The following is a 17,958-nucleotide window of genomic DNA, read 5'->3' on the forward strand; positions in this document are numbered from 1 at the left end:
GGGGATAAAGTGTGCAAGATTTTGAATTCTTGCCATAAGTCCCTGGCAGACAGCCAGGCAGCCTCAGAGGAATAAGGCTAATGAAGGGAGGGTAAAGAAGATCCGGGAGTGCGGCTGGTAATGCAGTATTCATTTAATTGGGAGCAGGTACCGGTGCAAACTTCTCCATTTTAATTGGAAAAAGGGAAGGGGATTGTTAAGGACGAAGGAAAAAAGAATGCATAAAGTTTCCAAGCCGAGGAGCCAAAGGCAGCCCTGTCTATGCCAGAGAAAGAACTCAATTTAGGGCAATTTGCTCTGCAAGCTGGGCTGCAGCCTCCCCTGGGAATAGGGATGAGGAAGAAAATGAAACCAAAAGAGAACTTGATAAAATCACCTAGCACAGACAATCTCGGTAGAATAGGTTTTACTGAGTTAAATCTGCCCCAATCAATATGATTCTTTTCATATAAGTTACAAATAAAAAGCCACAGGATTACAATAAAAATCGAGACTCGAGCGCTGCTGATGTTGCACCTGGGAGTCTTAAGAACTTGTTATGGAATATATGTTTTTGCAACTATAATGTTTGTTTTTCCTTTCACCCTGGTCATGTGAATCAACTGTTTGCTTTCCTTCTCTATGCATTTAGTTTTATATATTGTTTTTTAAACCCAACAGAGGCAACTCTTTCTGCTTAATTTCTCTTACACTAGAGGTTGGGGATCGGTGGTTTCATTTTGTTTTCCAATGTGTTGAATCTAACGTAGTTCTGATTTCTCATACTAATAATAAATGAAGAGATTTCTTCTTATTGTATATTTTTGTGATGTAAGGAATTATAAATGTTAATGTATGAGTAAAGGAATAAAAGGGAGGCAAGACTTCATGTAAGAAGGGAAAGAAATGCTTTTGAGGCATATAAGAAACTATTAAAATAGAACATCTTATAGTTTATATGTAATAATTATTAATAATCTTTGACTGTGCTGGAGAAATATGAATTTTGAGCAGCCGATGGTTTCAATGTGATAAATTTTTTTGATCCTTAGTGAATAAGGAGGCAAAAGACTAGAAAAAAAAATTTAGTCTTTCTTCCAGTGTGGTTGACTAATCAACAAAGAACTTGGAGACAGATACTTTATTTTAGTACATAAAAGTACGTCTTAAAGATTAATATGAAGGACTTAGATCTCAAGTTTCCTGGCACTTTTGTTTTGTTATTAAATTTCTTTAAAATAATGCATAATGGAAAATAAAAGGATCATGGTGCCTTGTTGTGGTAGATCTCACTTTCAGTCTGGTTGGTTATACATTCACTGTTTGTAAACCTAAAAGAAGAGTTGACTATGAACATTTTATCTCTTTGATGATTATCATTGTGGGTTGGCGAAATTTTTGCTAATATGTGGTAGCAGACTGTGGATTGATTATTTGACTTTATCTCAGTTACTAGGAAGTTCGGATTAGAACTGAAAAGAGACTTTTCTGGATAGAGAAAAAAGAGTAACATTTCAAAATGTGATGAGATGTTACTCCAAATATTCCTTCTCATTTTTCTTGATACCATGCTACATAAATGAGTCAATTTATCCATCAAAAATATTTATAGAGGACTTCTCCATGTTAAGCACTGTAGAAAATGCAAAGATGAGAATAACATAGAACTTGTCATCAAGAAACTTACTTTATAAATGGGAAGGCCAGACAAAATATAATACAAAGGCCAAGTACAAAATTAGACAACAGAAAAAAAGATGTTCCCAAACAATATATAACTGATGAAGTATCAAACCATATATTTTTTTAAGTTTGCAATGCTAATATCTGAATATGGACAATTTGTGTCATATTTTTGGGAAGAGCAGTAGATCAAAGTAGTTTGTTGAAGGCTGGAAAGTGTTTATGGAACTGATGGTACTTTACTTGCTTTGTATTTAGACGGGCAGGAGAGGATGCAGGAGACTGTACAAAGTTCAAGAAACGATATGCTTTAATCAAGGTAAGAAACTGGGAGAAGAGAGGAAGTGGCAAATATGTTTAGGTTATATGAGATTCTTATAGAGAATGAAAGGGAATTCATTGAGGCCACATTTTAGAAGGTTGTGATCAGAATGTTTTGTTTATCCTATATCTAATGATTTTTGATGAAAAATTTACAAACAGGATAAAATGCTCTTTTAGGGAGACTGACCCAGTGGCAGGACGTGATATAAATTAAAGGGATGGGGGCCTAACATTTGTTCATAGTCTCATTTTTCCCCCCACATGACTAAATATTCATGTTCTCCTTTGTTTTTCTCCATGGATGGAGTCTCCATCCATAAAACTGCTTCACAGAGTTTCACCTCCTGCCTATGCTGACAGGGGCCTTCCTCTCTTTCCTGGGTGTGGGTGGCAGTGTCCGTAAAGCTGCCAGCCCTGAGTGTCACAAGAGTGCAGGGTGTGAGGAAACAGCAGGGAGAAAGGCTTTCCCCAACTCAGAATCGCACTTGTGCCAAGAGTTACCCAAAGACTCTCATGAAAATATTTCAATATCTCAGGCTTTCTAAGAATCACAGGAAATCTCTCATAAGACTGTCCTGTTACTTTTTCACCTTTACCTCTGGAACCTTGAATGCATCAGGCAGGGAATGATGCCATCGCCTTCATTATTCTTGTCTCCCCTAATTTGATGGCTTCTGGTCGCAACTAAACTTTTCTTGCTTAATTATAAAACAACAGTTCACACAAATCAATGGGGCTGGTGTGTATTTAATATCAATGAGTGGAAGAAGGGGTCTTCTCTACAGCTCAGCCACCCACCCAAATGCTGTGTTTGATTCTGGTTCTGTAATCTGCTATTTACAGTTAAGCCTCTGGAAAAGTAGCAATTTAGGGGGTTTTCCTTCATCTCACTCCCACTGTTCCCTTCCCTTAATACACCTTTTCCCACTGGAGCATATTTAAAAGAGATGCAAATGCTTAAAATATGTTTGAGGATAGGAGGGGTTTTTCAACTCCTGGCCCTTTTTGTAGGCTTATTGACTGTTAGCACCTTTTTGTTATTTATAAAGAGGAAGAAGACTGAGAATCTTTCTGCCATGATATTTCTCAAAGTGTGCCAAATAAGTAGATTACTACCTGCCTTATTCATCTATAAGATGACTCTGTTCTGGTAACTTTGGCATAGTTCTATAAAAAGGGAAACTACCTGTTTAGACTTGCTTGGAAGTTATCTAATAATTACCAATTCAAATGTAATGGGATTAAATATATTGCTTTGAAAATAAGAGGTAAAATCATTTTTAGGTGTATATTTTTGGAATGATAACACTGTTTTATAGTGTTTTAATTTCAGTAGCACCAGTGTAACAGCTGAATAGCTATTAGAGAAATGCATTAATTAAAAACTGTGAATCAATTATGGATGAGAATTTCTTATTAGTTTTTATATGGCCTTGTGCCTTTTTGAGGACTGTGATTTTGTACAAATTTTAATTGAAGATATATCTCTGCTTCTTCATAACTCATGAAATTCAATATATTCTCTCTTGCAGACAGCACCGATGACTATATTAATTTAGAAAGAACCAAGTTCAAGTGTCAAAAACAAGTTAAACCATTGATGTTATTAGACAATACCAAGTTCACCTAACATTTATGGAGCCCCTAGTCTAGCTAGACATTATGCTATTAAATGATATTGCTTACGTAACTTATGATTCTTCAAAGGGAGGAATGACATAGGTATTCATATTCACATTTTACAGATGAGAAATGTGAAATCTGAACAAGTTAGATGGTGACTCCATGTCTAGTGAGTTACAGAGGTGGAATTTGTAGCCAGAGTTCCTGATGCTAATGTGGAAGTTAAGAAGTGATTTTGCTATTATTGAATTTATGACCTCAGTTTAACTCACCTACCTCAAAATCTGCAAAAGTTTTCTGGAACTATTAAAAGAGTCAACATTCTTGTGAATTATTACACATATTTGGTGGATGAGGGCAAAATATGAGAAAATTACATTCTTCTTTCTGATAGGAATATTCCTTTAAGTAAATAAACAGCATATGCTTCCTTTTTAATTATTATTTTTAGGCGATAAAAGGCAATTAAATAACCCGACTATAATTTTATTATTATGTTTTAGATAGCCTTAGCTTTGTGCTGCTTAAAATAATAACTTTGAAACTCTTAAAAATAAATACATTTTGTTCATTAATGCTAAATGATTTTTTTCATTTCCTAAGTTTTTATTTGAAAGATTTCAAGCCTATGAATAAACTAAAATCATATATAATGAACACTCATATGTCTCATCTAAGTACACCAGAGGTTACCAATTTCCTACATTGGCAATCTCGCTCTCTCTCTGTGTCCTTCTCACATACAGAAATATATTTACTGAAAATTTAGAAATCAGTTGCAGACATCATGATAATTCACCCCAAATACTTCAACATCTATTTCTTCAAGATGAGGACATTCTTCTTCATAACCTTAATGGTGTTGTTACACCCAAAATATAAACTATTGATGTAAGAAAAATACCTGATATCAGCCCATATTAAAATTTTTCCATTATGAAATTCACATTTCTTATAGTTGTTTCACTTTTCAACTGATGATTCAATCAAGGATTATTCAATACCCTTGGTTGTCTTGTCTTTAATATAGAATAGTCCCTCTCTTGTCTCATGAATTTGAAATTTTGAAAAGTCTAGGCCAGTGTTTTTTTTATTTTTTTCACAATGTCCCACTGATTATTTCTGGATTTTTAGAATCAGTTGAAATACTTTTTGTCAAGAATAATAAACAGATGATCTTGTGTCCTTCTCAGTGTATCACATTAATAATATTGACTTATACCATTATTGGTCATGCTTTATTGTTTATTTGATTAAACTGATATCTCTGAGATTCTTTCATTGTAAAAGGTAAACTTTTTTCTCAGTTGATAGATAACTGTGGTTAACGCTTTAAGACTGTATACAAATCTTGCTCTCAAAAAATTGATTTAATATTTTTTAACATTCATGATAATCTTAGCATTAGTGCTTGCAAAATAAAAATTTTTTAATTTATATCTTTTGTTTTATATTTACTAATAGACTTTCTTCAAGGAAGAACTTTCTCTTCCCCATCTCTTTTATTTTTTAAAATATCATTATGGATTTAGGAATTTTTAAAATATTTGATGTGTTATCATCCATTGCCATCATTATTTTTTTGATTGCTCAAATTATCCCAAATATGTGAAGTAGAAGCCCCTTCAAGTTGACCTCTGTGTCGTTTGATATAGCCTTATCAATCTTTGAGCATTTTCTTTGCTTTCTGTCTCAGCAATATGTTACAAACCTACCTTGCACTTTCCATGCCTAAGAGCTGGAATCAACCATTTCTCCAAAGAGCTCTGGTTCCTTATAGTGGGGAATTGTATTTAGAAACCAAGATTCAGGTTCATCATATGCTTATTCAGTCAGTCAATGCAGTATATGTATCTCTTATACTGAAAGCTGCATTGCAGAGTTCTTCCACACTTCCTATGTTGGAATCTTACTTTTTCCACAGTGAAGATCCTGACTGTCAACACCAATATATTTATTCATTTAGTGTATTTTACAGCACCCACAAAATGTTTTCAGAATTACTACACCGATACCACTACCAACAGCAAACTTGCTAAGTAAACTTAAAGTTTTTTAAAGTTCTTTTTGTCTTTAAAATGTATTCTACTAGGGGTTAATAATCACAGTACTGTGTTCAAAAATTTCTGAAATTGTGTGTGTGTGTGTGTGTGTGTGTGTACGGACACGTATGTTATAAATTTGCTATAGCTAAATTTGTTTCTGTTTCTGTTCAATTTTAGTGATTTTTTTTGGATTCTTGATTTAATTTCTAAATTTATATAAAGAAGTGATATGCTTACATATCAAATGCTATATATATATATATAATATATGGATGAATCAGAAAAGTTTGATTCTTTTTCCTTTCTCTTATACTTTTTTCCCACTTTTCATCTTTAGGTAACAATTTTCATTAGTTTCTGGTTTTTTTCTGAGTGTGTCTATTTTCGCAAATACATACACAAATGTATTAAGCAATACATACACAAACAAACATGCTTAATGTGTGTCTTCATTCTCTTCATTCTTACACAGTAGGTTATAATATATATTTTTACATTTAACAATATATCCTGGGAATCACTCCTTAGCAGTTTACTGGCAACTTCTTTAGTGTTTTGTATAGCTACAAAGTACCCATTTTTGGATGTTCGGTAATGTATAAAAATCTATTGCTTGCTACTGCAGGGAATTTAAGTTGTTTTCAATATTTTGCTATTATAATTAATGTTTCAATGAATACACTTAAACACGTATACATACGTTTTGTAGTTGTAGAGATATATCCTCAGATTAAATTTTTAGAAGTGGAACTGCTGGATCAAAGGATAGGTTTTGTTTTGCTAACTTTTGCTAAATTCCCCTCCACAGGATGGTATAATGTAATGTTCTGACCAACAACGTATGAGGATGTGTTTCTTCACAACCTCACTAGCAGGGTGTATGGTGAAGCTTTGGATTTCTGTCAACCTGATAAGGGAGAAATGGTCAGTCAGTGGAGTTTTAATTTACGTTTTTATAAATTAAGTGACTGGAAGCATCTTACATGTATTTTAAGACCGTTTGTATATGTTTTTTTTTCTGTGGAACATATGTTCATGTCTCTCTCATTTTTCAGATTTCTTTATATTTTTGGAATATTAACCTTTTATCTGCAATATATGTTGCAAATATTTTCTCACATTTTGTCATTTTTGTTTTGATTTTGCTCATAGTGTTTTTTTCCTGCAAAAGGTTATTTTAAAATATTTTATGTAGTTTAATTTATCTTTTATTGTATCTGGATTTTGCGGTAGAAAGGCTTTCCCCATATCAAGGTTAAAAAGGAATTAATCTATGTCCTGTTCTAGTATATATATGATTTCATTTTTTGTATTTAGATATCCGATCTATTTTTAGTTTATTTTTGTATATTTGAGGTACAGATCTGATATCACATTTCCCCAAAAGGAGTGATTGGAAATGGTGTATATATATGTGTGTGTGTATATATATATACACACACACATATGTACACATGTGTGTGTATATATACACATATGTACATACATATGTACACACGTGTGTATATATATACACACACACATACTCACACACATATACACATATATACATATATACATATATATACATACACACACACACATATATATATATATAAAATTTACATACGTACTGGGCTTTCTCATTGATTCTGTTTATATTCCCATAACACCGCGCCTTGATTGTATCTTAGTATCTGTTTGGCTAGGCACTCTATTGCTGCTTTTGAGGATTATTCTAGTTTTTCTACCGTAATTATTTTCCTTAAAATTTTAAAATCAACTTATCTGGCTTCAAACATATTGTTCTTTGTATTTTTATGGAGTCACGTTGTTTCTAGATTAACATGGTGAGAATTGCCATCTTCGTGGTGTTGACTCAGACCATCTAAGAACAGATAGTTTTCCCTTTAAGTTCACTTTTCATTCGGAGTATTTTAAAGTTTTCTTTAAAAACCTTTTTAACATCACTTGTTAGGTTTACTTCTAAGTACTTCATTTTTTTTGGTGGCCATGAAAAATAGCATTTCTCTTACATTGTATCTTCTAATTAATAATTTGTATATATGGAGTACATTAATTTGTGTATAGTATTTCTCTTTCTACTGTTTTAAATTTTATTTTTGGTTTCAGTTTAGTCATTAAATCCTCGAGTTTTTTACGTATACTATCTTGTCATCTTCAAATAGGATGCTTTATACTTCTTTTATGTTCTTATGTCTCTATTTCCTCATATCTAATTTCATTGATTAATATCTCAAATGCAGGATTATAATTGGAGACAGTGAACATTTTGCCTTTTTCCTGCCCATAAAGGGAGTGTCTTTAGTGTTTCCTATTAAGTCAAATAGGTCAGATACTGGCTTTAGGATACACACAACACACACATACACACATCTATTTTATTTAAAATGGGTGCTGAAATGTGTTGAATCTTCTTTTAAGTTTTCAACGTTTATGGAATCAATCATGTGGTTTTTTTCTTATATTTACTAATATGGTGAAGTACACTGATGCACTGATGGATTTCCAAATATTAAGTTGCCCTTGCATTCCTGGAATAAATACCATTTGGCCATGATGTATTTTTTTTGTGTATACTATTGGACTCTGTTTGCTAATATTTTAATTACAATTTTGAAGAAATATTAATAAATGTTATTTTAATTTCTTAAAGCTATAATTACTAGGTTTAGGTATCAAGGTTTTGTGTACTCTCCCAAGAAACACAACAGAATTTGAAAGTTTTTATTTTTCCCCTTATGCTCTGGAATTATTTAATATCATTGGACTTCTATTTTCATCCTTGGAGATTTCCAGAAATTGCCCTTTGAAAACATCTGGACTTGGTGATCTGTATGTGGGGTAATACTTTACTAATTTTCTCTATTTCTGCTGTGGAAATTGATTTGTTTACACTTTCAGTTCCTACTGAGATCAATTTGGTAAAAATATTTTTCTTTAGAATTAGTCATTTCATCTAGATTTTCAAGTTTATTTGTTGTGCAAAGTAAAAGGTAAAAGTCACATGATTTTGAAATTTGCTCTTATTTTAATGTTTATTTTGTCCCCTGTAGTTTATTATTTCATGTAGTTTTGCTTTCTTTTAATGATTAGTCAATGATTTGTTTTGTTTTTTAATTAAAATACTAAATTTCTACTATTTTGTGTTTTCTAACTTTATTAATATCTGCTTTTATTTTATTTTGTTCCCTTTTGCTTAGGTTTACATTTTGTCCTTTTCTAGCTGTTTCAATTGGGAATTTAACTCGTATATTTTCTGCTTATTAGTGATTTAATGTAATGACATAAATCCTGATATGTAGAATCTGTAATTCCATTTTGGTCTTTTTCCTTTTGCTCAATAATTACTTATTAGAGAGTTTTAAAATTCAACTTGCAATAACCTTAAAATATTGTTATAACTGTAAAATGTCATGATGTTGTGGCCATGTTTGTATTTTTCCTCTCATAGAAATTATTAAGATTTTTGTAATAGTTTATTATACAGGAATACTTCATTTTATTTTGCCCTGCTTTATTATGCTTCACAGATATTACATGTTTTACAAATTGATGATTTGTGACAACCCTGCACTGAACATGTCTATTGGTATCATATTTCAACGTGTGCCCATTTCCTATCTGTGTCACATTTTGGTAATTCTCAAAATATTTTAAGTTTATTATTATTATTATCATTATTATATCTGTTCAGTGATCTTTCAAATACTATCGTACTGTAATTGTCTTGGCGTACCACGAACCATGCCTATAGAAGATGGCAAACTTAATTGATAAATGTCACACATTTTCTGACGGCCCCACCAACCAGCTGTTCTCCCATCTCTCTCCCTCTCCTTGAACCTCCCTATTCTCTGAGACACAACAATATTGAAATTAAGCCAATTAATAACACCGCGATAATACTAAAGCTAGCACTGATTAAGCTCAGTGGAAAAGGAATGTTGAAAGTCAAGACAGGAGAAAAGCCAGGCCTCCTACACCAAACAGTCAGCTAAGTTGAGAATGCGAAGTGAAAGTTTTTGAAGGAAATTAGAAGTGCTATTTCAGTGAACTCATGAATGTCAAGAAAGCAAAACAGCCTTATTGCTGATATAGAGAAAGTTTTAGTGGTCTGGAAAGAAGATCAAACAAGCCACAACATTATCTAAAGCCAACGCCTAATCCAGAATTGGTACTAATTCTCTTTAATTCTGTGAAGGCAGGGAGAGGTGAAGAAGCTGCAGAAAAAGTTGGAAGCTAACAGAAGTTTATTAGGTTTAAGGAAAGAAGCTGTATTTACAACATAAAAATGTAAGATGAAGCAACAACTGTTGAGTTGAATTCAACTTCAGTCACCAGCTGCATTAGCATGTGCTGAGGTAGGAGCTGTAGCAAGTTATCCAGAAGATTTAGCTGAGACAATTGATGAAGATGGCTGCATTAAACAACAGATTTTCAGTATAGGCAAATAGCCTTTTATTGGAAGAAGATGCCATCTAGGACTTTCATAACTGTAGAGGAAAAGTTGTTGAGTTCGATGCTTTGAAGGACAGGCTGACTGTCTTGTGAAGGGCTAATGGAGCTTGTGACTTACGTTGAATTCAATGCTCATTTACCATGCTGAAAAGTCCTAGGGCCCTTAAGAATTATGCTAAATCTACTCTGCTTTTGCCCTGTAAATGGAATAACAAAGCCTGGATAATGGCACATCTGTTTACAGTGTGGTTTACTGAATATTTTAAGTCCACTATTGAGACCTACTGCTCAGAAGACTCCTTTCAGAATATTGCTGCACATTGACATAGTCACCAAAGAGCTCTGTTGGAGATGTACAAGAAGGCTCATGTCATTTTCCTGTCTGCTGACACAACATCCATTATGCAGCTCATGGATCAAGGAATAATTTTGACTTTCAATGATTATTACTTAAGAAATATATTTTTTAAGGCTATAGCTGCCATAAATATTGACTCCTTTTATGGATATGGGTAATATAAATTGAAAATCTTCTGGTAATTCTAGATGTCATTAGGAACATAAATAATTTATGAAAGGAATTCAAAATATCAGCACTAACAGACTTTTGTAAGAAGTTGATTCAAACTCTCATGGATGACTTTGAGGGGTTCAAGACTTCAGGGAGGAAGTAACTGTACATATGGTGGAAATAGCAAGAGGACAAGAGTAGTGGAGCCTGAAGATATGATTGAATTGTTGCAATCTCATAATAAAACTTTAATGGATGAGAAGTTTCTTTTCATACATGAGCAAAGGAAGTGTTTGTGATGCTGTGAACATTGTTGAAATGACAAAAGAGATTCAGAATATTTCATACAATTAGTTGATAAAACAGTGACAGGGTTTGAGAGAATCGACTTCAATTTTGAATGAAATTGTGCTGTGAGTACAATGCTATCAAACAGTATTGCCTGCTGTGGAGAAATCTTTTGTAAAAATAAGAATCACTCAATGGGGCATACTTTATTGTTGTCCTATTTTAAGATATTGCTACAGTCATCCTAACCTTCAGGAACCACCACTCTAATTAGTCAGCAGCCATCAATATTGAGGCAAGATCCTCCACCAGCAAAAAGATTATAACTTGCTCAAGACTCAGATAATGGTTAGCATTTTTAAACAATAAGATATTTAAAAATTAAGGTATGTACATGGAGTTTTTAGACATAATGCTATTGCACATTTAACAAACTGCAGTCTAGTGTACACATAACTTTTATATGCACTTGGAAACCAAAACAATTGTGTGACTTCCTTTATCACAATATTTACTTTATTGTGGTTGTCTGGAACCAAACTTGCCATATTGCTGAGGTATGCCTGTATGTTCAGTTTTTATAAATGTTCCGTGTGTGCCTTAGAATAAGGTAAATGTTTGTTTTTTGCGATGTGAAGTTGAATATATCTCTATCTACCTATTGGTTTTCATCTTATTTATTCTGTCATTTAGTTTTTTGCCACCTATCTGGTAGGGAGTGTGAGTTAAAATCTCCTTTAAATAATGTGTTTCTGTCTACTTGTGCTAGCATCATCTGTAATTCTGAATTGGTCAATATGTTACTTGTTGCATAGAAATTGATAGCTCATATCTTCACTGTCCAATTTTGACTTTTGTTATAAAGTTCTTATTAAAAAATCTTAATTAATGCTTTCTGGTCTGGATTGTACCTTGTTATAATTATCTCAATCACTCCTTTATTATTATTATTATTTTTTTTTTTTTGCAGTTTGCTGGTATGCTCTTACCCATCCCTTTATTTTCATCCTTTCTGAATCACTTGGTTTTAGATTTATCTCTTGCATACAATGTAGCACTGGCTTTCATTTTGTGAGCCAACCTAAAATCTTATTTCTTAAATAAATATGTTAAGACCACTTACATTGACTAATATGACTGATACTCTTTATCTCAACTATTATTTTATACTACATATATGGTTAATAAAGTATATATTTTGTGCTACATTTATTTCAAATTTCTATGATATATATTTAGGCTCACACCATTGGTTTTCAGCTTTAACGATGTATTCTTTCATTCTCTCCTATTTTTTATTTAGGGGTTAATAATTTATTTGATTTCCCTTTTCTGTGTTCCTTTTTCTCTAATTTATTTAGTTTCATTATTTTCATTTGTCAGAACACATAACATTTACATTATTATACATTTGTCCAAAAGTTTTGCTTTATTTAGTTTTTCATCTTAGATCTGCAATTTAAAATATTACATAACTATTGTCAGTTATTCTGTGCCATTTTTGCAGATATTTTCATGTTGAATGAAGCTTCTATTACAGTAGATTTCTATAATATCCTGTGAGAATTTGCACACAACACTATTTTTATATAGACTTTAAATGTGAAGAACAGCTTACTTTAGTTCTCTGAATTTCTCGAAATTAATGTTCTGATATTGTCTTGCTTTGTATTTTGTTGTAAGACACTTATTTTAACCTCCTATTCTTTAATTATAAACTTCTCGATCTTTTGTTAGGAGACCCTGAAGAGTTCTTTTCTTTATCTTTAAATTCTAATAGTTTTCCTAGTCTATATTCAAATTAACCATTCTGGGTCAACTTTTCTAAGTGCATGAACTCTTTCAAAATACAAATTTATATCTTCCTTTTACTTCTGGAACTTTTTTTAGATTATCTTTTAAAATATTAGTTTTATTCCATTGGTTTGGTTTTTTCGTCATGGACTCCGATTATGTGTGTATTGGACAGTCTCATTTTATCTTTTATATTTCTCACCTTTTACCTCTTAATTTCATTTTCATTCTCTTGGTCATTTTTATTCATTCTCTAAATGCCTCATTACTTTTATAGTCAAATATATTCTACCTTTGTTATGTTTTAATTTTGTCTTTATTTCTGAGATTATCTTTTTCTTTTGCTCTTTCCTGAGGGTGCTTGTGTCTTGTTTACGTCTTTATTTTTTTCATCTTTTTAGGTCTTAAATTTCTGGTTTGAAGGTTTTTTAAGTATCTGAAAATGGTTTTAAGGCTATTTGTTTCTGATGAAGGTGTTAGGCTACAAGTTTTCTGTGCTTTAGATTGTGTTAGGGAGAAATTTGATTGACTAGAACAGTTTTATTCTTACTTCTATTTTGTTCTTATGGTAGTTTTGACTGATTTTCCTGACATTTCTATTGATTGTAATTTTTTGTTTACTTTACTTGACCGGTAATAAACATATACTTACGCATGAATAGGGAATATGGGTAATTTATTAGATTTATTAGCTCATGTGTATCCTCTTCAATTAATATTGTGAAGTACCATTTATTTAAGAGGTTGCAATTGGTGGGGGTGGTTGTATGTCTTTTAATTTATGATTTTTTTGTTGTTCTTTCTTTGGGGTCTTAATTTCTACCACTTGTTTCTGCCTTTACTACTACCACAGAGCCATTAAGCAACACCTTCACTTCCCATAACTGACATCTTTAATCATGTGCATCTTCAAGTCCCTTCCTTTTGATTCCCCAACAGCCAATTCTCTAATCCACCTGGCAGAAGATCTATTTTCAATATTTACTTATCCAAGCTAACATTCTTTTTCTGGGGATCAATTGACCTCAGTTGCACCAATATAAGCCCCTGATTTCTTCTCTTTTCCATGCAGTTTCTTTACTCTTCATACAGGTTTGGATACTACTTCTGCTTATTTCATGTATTTTCCCTTTGGACTGTAATTTGAAGACTTTTAACTGTTTAAGTTTCAGCTATACTATTGGCATGGATTATTTATTGGTATTATTCACTTTCCTTATTGATATCTCTCTCTCTCTCTCTGTCTCTTTTAGTACATATGGAGAGTTTCAGGCATAGGTATCTGTTGTTTTCTATAAAAACTCAGAAGCCAGCTCCTATAATATTTCCAATGTAGCTTAAAATTTAAATTCATATGTAGAAAATTAATTTGATTGGTATTGTATTAACTTACACTGTGAATGCTAACATTCTTTATTACAAAAACCATAACTTAATTGTCTGCTCTAAAAATGCTCTTGGCCTATGGACTAAAAATTTCTTTCAAGTCATGTGATATGTAAGTTGTTCTAATTTTTAAATTTAAAAGTCCTTTTTGAGTATTTGTCACTCACAGCTTTGCGAAGCAATATTTTATTATATAATTAATAGTTTGTGCTCTGGAGTTAAAATACCTCATTTTACAGTCTGGTTCCACTACTTGCAAGCTATATAATTGCAAAATTTACTTAATTCCTCTGCGCTTCAGTATCCTTTCTGATAAATTTAGAAAAACTATGTTATCTATGCATAGGATTATTAATGCCTATATAAAACTTAGAAACTTGGCATATAATAAATGTTTAATAAATGGTTCTTCATTATTTTCAAGCCAATATTTTTGGTTAATAGGCCAAATATTTTAAGAGCTAATTTCCAGATAACATATTTAGAATTCTCCTACACTAACAATATTTCCTTGAAAATCTTGAGAAAAGGTAACAAAAATAAAAGTTATTGATTTTCTTGAATAGTTTTTGAGTTACTTTCCCTTAGAGTAGATGATCTCTGCAGTAGAAAGACAAGTTAGTAACAAGAATTAATGTTCTAGAGTTATTGGTACAGATTATAAAAGTTCTTTCACAATTCTGATTCTTTCAATAACAAATCTTATTAAACATTTAGCTTTTGGAGTTGAATGTTATATATATTCTTGTTGTTATCTTACTAGTTTTACTAAAATCCTTGAACATACGGGTAACTTCACTTTTAATTAGGTATATTTTTGTTATCTTACCATCATCAGTATAAATAATTAGACCACCCTTCATAATTTGAGAGTATTTTTTGTATGTTGTGAGAGCTTGGGTAGCTGTTTCCTCATGATTTTCTAACAGCTTCAAATAGAGGATTATTCTAAATTCAGTAATCTTTTGGTGGGTATGATCATGTGAACATGCACTTTTTTTTGAAACTGGACATTTACAATCTGAATCTGAATAAAGGTAATCTTAGGCCTTTAACTCATGGCTCGTAACCGGATTACTGTTGATGGCCCTTCTAGATTTACTCTGATCTCTTTTACCAGGTCTGTTCACATTTTGCCTCTGCTAGGGTCAGTGGGTGTTACCCATCTAGAGCTCATGTAATTGAATCTTTTACCCTGGCTGTTTCTTAAACAGGTTGTGGTATGAATTTGAACAGCAGATATTTATGTGAGCAGGCTTAAAACCATGCATTCTCAGGGGAAATTATTATTTATTATCTATTCTAAAACTCTGATTCCCTGTATGAATTTTGCTTCAAAGTCAGTACTGCTGTTTGAGATTAAGTTCACCCTTTTGTTATTTCAGTTTACTTTTAATTTTTTCCTGGTACCTAAGGATTTTCTCTAATTATTTGTGAGCTTATTAATGCATTGCAGAATGGTATCGATGGTATTGGTTGTAATATGTCCAGCATGTGGATGCTTTGCTGTAGTATAATTTTATAGAATACTATTGAAGTATAACGCTGACTTTCAGATTTTTACTTCTTCTTTTTTTTTTTTTTTGAGACAGAGTTTCGCTTTTTTTGCCCAGGCTGGAGTGCAATGGCACGATCTTGGCTCACCACAACCTCTATTCAAGCGATTCTCCTGCCTCAGCCTCCTGAGTTAGCTGGAATTACAGGCATGCACCACCATGCCTGATTAATTTAGTATTTTTGGTAGAGACAGGGTTTCCTCCATGTTGGTCAGGCTGGTCTTGAACTCCTAACCTCAAGTGATCCGTCCGCCTTGGCCTCCCAAAGTGCTGGGATTACAGGCGTGAGCCACCAGGCCAGGCCAGATTTTTATTTCTAATTAGGTTTTACTTCCTGGTCTTTTGAAATATGTCTTCAAGAATTTTTTTTTTTTTTTTTTTGGTGGTACATGGAATTTTTTTCCTACTCTGAGAGTATTTAGCATGCTTGGACACATAAAATATAATTTGGTACAATACTGAATTGTTGGATCACCCCATTTTCATCTCAGAAATCTGCACTTGCTCCAGTTCCTTCTGTTGTTTAATGCTATGAAGGAGAAGTCTGAAGCCAGCCTGATGTCTTGTTTGTTTGTTTCATTGTAGTTCATTTTTTGTTGTTTTACCAGTAGTTTACAAGAGTTATAACATTATTATTCTTATAATTCAGTTATTACCAAGATGTGCATTTGTCATTATGCCTCTTAAATTCTATTCTAAGAAACACTTTTTTTTTTTTTGTGGTGAGAGATCGTATTTGAGGCATAACAAGGAATAAAATGGGTTCTCTTGTTTAATTCATTGTTAAATTATTCTTTCCGTTCAAAAGGTATAACTTTGGAAGTAGTACAACAAATTTCCCAGTTTTTTAATTGTATAGTTTCTGGGTCTCTGAGTCAGGAGAGGTACTAGAAAAAAAATGAATTTCGCATTTTTTTTTCTAAGCTAATACCTATTCACAAGGTATAGCTTTGGCATTCTTAGTGTCAGCTTTAGTTTGGTTTTAGTTTCTATATTTTCTATTTCATATGTGTTCTTTAATCATACTTTATGAGAGGCTGATTTAAAAGGTGCTGGGAAGAAAACATCTTAAATTTTAGTCCACTTACATTTTAATCATATGCAATTTGTTATTAAGATTATGCTTAAATTTTCACTTGTTTAAGATTGCTTTATGCATATACACTGCATAATAGCTTTAAATATTTTAAACTCGTGTCTTTGTCACAATTGGCGACTTCTGTCTTGGTCACTGATCTTTTCTAAATTATTTGTTTTGTCATTTCAATTGAAAAATGTGATGTTCCATCAATAATAAAATCCCAGTTGGATAAAAATATTTTTATATTATAAAAATTATCTGGAGTGTAGTTAGAACAAGAACTACAATTATAATGGTAAAGTTTTGGCTGTTTTTGTGTATTCCCATTTTTTGGTGGAATAATTGGTGAAGACAGGTCTCTAAAATGTGGCTAACCATTGTCATATAGTGAGATTTAAAATGGTATCTAGAAAATAATTTAAAATGTTATTTTATCTTAAAAAGTAGATAGTAATAAAGCATCAACTTAATTATACATTAGGAAATGAATCAAAGGCCAAATTTCCTTCATAAACAATAAGCTTTAATTTCAAGAACTACCAACAAAATGTTTTAACAAGTGAAGCAACATCAATATCAGTTAGATTATATAAACATGTAAGTAAAAATTAGCCATTGAAAATAACACTATCTAGCTTAAGTGTGGTTCTCCGAAATATCATGCTCTTCGAGTTTTCAAATATCAGGTTTAACAGTACCCTGTCTAGTAAAGATCTAATTGTGGATGTCAGGCTTTGACTGCCTAATGCGATGTATTTAAGATAAGCAATCAGGAAATGAAATGGGTTATTTCCCTATACTCCTTTGTAGTCCATTTGGTTTCCTGTAATTGGGATTAAATTTTCCATCTGCCTTGGTCCTCTGTTAATTATTTCAGCTAAAATCATAACATTTCCCCTCTTTGAGTTTCTCCTACTATAACCCTTGATTAAATGTCAGGTTTTTGTTTTCATTGTTCTACTTTTTTTTTCGTATTTACATTTTTGACAGCCTTCCCTCTCAACTGAATACTGTTATCACTTCTTTATTCTAATCCTCTCCCAAGCTGCCTATATTATCACCCCTGTGTTTGAGAACTCAGATTCTTACCCTTTAATCCACTAATTGGGTTTTTACCCCATCTCACCTTGCCTCCTCTTTATGCATCTGACCCTTCTTTCTACCATACAACCTGCCCACTAGGCTTGCGGTCATGCCAGATCTTCTTACCTTGTGCTCTCTTTCTTC

The 17,958-nt window shown here is 32.3% G+C and overlaps 1 long non-coding RNA gene across 13 annotated transcripts in view; it reads left to right on the forward strand.

Annotated features, from left to right (window-relative positions):
* Positions 1-17,958, forward strand: part of LOC100992117 (uncharacterized) — an 843,804-nt gene that overhangs the window by 15,270 nt on the left and 810,576 nt on the right. Inside the window, exons 1-2 of one of the 13 annotated variants that reach the window (XR_010112486.1) lie at positions 32-147; positions 1,921-1,981. The exons of 11 other annotated variants lie outside the window; for them this stretch is intronic. This is a non-coding gene — a long non-coding RNA (uncharacterized LOC100992117). Of the gene's footprint in view, positions 1-31; positions 148-1,920; positions 1,982-17,958 lie in introns of those variants that run through there. One more of the 13 variants, XR_010112482.1, reaches the window with a different exon arrangement.

The sequence above is a fragment of the Pan paniscus genome, chromosome 5, assembly GCF_029289425.2.
Source record: "Pan paniscus chromosome 5, NHGRI_mPanPan1-v2.0_pri, whole genome shotgun sequence".
Lineage (NCBI taxonomy): Eukaryota > Metazoa > Chordata > Mammalia > Primates > Hominidae > Pan > Pan paniscus.